Source organism: Propithecus coquereli, unplaced genomic scaffold (assembly GCF_000956105.1).
Source record: "Propithecus coquereli isolate 6110/MARCELLA unplaced genomic scaffold, Pcoq_1.0 Scaffold45, whole genome shotgun sequence".
Lineage (NCBI taxonomy): Eukaryota > Metazoa > Chordata > Mammalia > Primates > Indriidae > Propithecus > Propithecus coquereli.
Window position 1 is genome coordinate 8,691,429 of NW_012150285.1, and position 2,037 is coordinate 8,693,465.

Genomic DNA, 2,037 nt, shown 5'->3' on the forward strand with positions numbered 1-2,037 from the left:
AGGATGCTTCAGGAAAATGAGAAAGTTTTGTGATACCACAAAGAGCACTCACTAAAGACAAACAGAAGGACTAATGAGGGTGTATAAGAGATTAAGAATTCTGTATATGACATTAGTCTTAAACTGAACACTGGATTCTAGAGTTTAGCTATTTTTCAAGCCCCCAAAATGTACTTCACAACTGACTCAGCAATTTCACTTAATGAAACAAAGATTTAGCAACAAGGGTAGTAACGATGGTGCTGTTTATAACAACAAAAAAATTAGAAAATATCCAACAGGGAAAATCACACTATCAATACTCTGAAGTCATTAAAAATATAGAAAATGCATGGCATAACAAGTTTATAAGACTATTAAATGAACAAAAAATCTAAATCAGTATGTACGGTATAATCCAATTGTTATAAAGTATACAAAGTACAAGGGGAAAAGACATTAAATATAAATACAAAATGTTAAGAACATTATCTCTGGAGAACAGGATCACAGATGAATTTTACATCTTCTACACTAATATTATCCAAAATTTCTAAAACGAACATAATTTTGTTGCATGTAGCAATTGTGATACATATAGTGTGTTCAGTAGTAAGGCTCTCTTGGACTATAATTTGGGAGAAGAATGTCAGGACAGTACAAAGACAATAGATTGCCTATAGAAAGACGTAATAGGAACTGGACAAATAGTACAAGAGAAAAGCATAAAGGTGACAAAGACAAACTTTTCATCTAATTAAAATTTTATCCTAAGACTGACCCTACACCACCCCTCAAAAGCAAACTCTTTCCATTTCTTCCTTACTGTCCTTTGCCATAGCTCCTGATATCAGAACTAAGAACGTAAGCTATTTATGAGTTAAAGAGGCTTGAGAAACTTAACTACAGATTATAATATCTTTTCTATGAAAAATGCATTCTGAGCTTATAAGCAACTACCTAATTAATGATTCCTGTAATACAAAGGTTCTTAGGTTCATAATTCCTCATATCCTAGGCAACATTGATTTTATAATTCTGTGACTACAAAGTACTGTTTCCTAGTTTATACATTTCAATTTCAAGTATCTATATTGTAACTGCTCAATTAGACTAAAAGCTCCTATAAGGCAGCTTTTTTATATGTACAATAAAAGCCAGAGTTAAATATCTTTATTTACAAAGGAGATTAAGCTGAAGGCAGAAATTACACAGATTTTCTTCTGGCTCTGCCATCCCTCAGATAGCAAGACCAACCCCCGTCCTCTTTCTCGTCCTCCTCCTCTCATGGGGATGAAGACCTTTATGATGATCCATTTCCACTTACTGAATAGTAAATGTATTTTCTCTTCCTTATGATTTTCTTAAAAACATTTTCTTTTCTCTAGCTTACTTTCCTATAAGAATATAGTATATAATACATACACAAAATATGTGATAATCAACTGTTTATGTTATCAGTAAGGCTTCTAGTCAACAACAGGCTAAAAGTACTTAAGTTTTAGGGGAGTCAAAAATGATACCCAGATTTTCAACTGCATGGGGGAGGGGGGTCAGTGCCCCTAAGTCCCCAAGATGTTCAAGTATCAACTATATATCAAAAGGGCTTTCTCACACTATCAAGGTAAAAACTATTACCTCACTGCTGGGAGCCTCATGCTCAGGAACTACATCTCGATGCTGGTTTTGAGAAACTGATGCTCCACTGACAAAAACAGATGTATTTTTTGGTGAATGAAAGGCATTGATGAGATGACTCAGAGGAACTGTAACCTAGAAAAAGATAAAAGTTAAACATATACTGTATATCAACTATCAACACTATATATTGAAAACTCTAAGTACTCAGATTTACTACTAGTGTGAAGAAATCTGGTATATTCTTTCAGGATACTATTCTATACCTCTCAACTTCCCCACTGCCACCACCCTGTGCTAAGTCACCATCACCTATATGAATTTTTCCAATAGCCTCTGAACTACTCTCCCTGCTCTGCCTTAATCTAGCTGCAGTATATGCCCAGCACAGGGTAAGTGAATATATTAAAACCAAAGTCA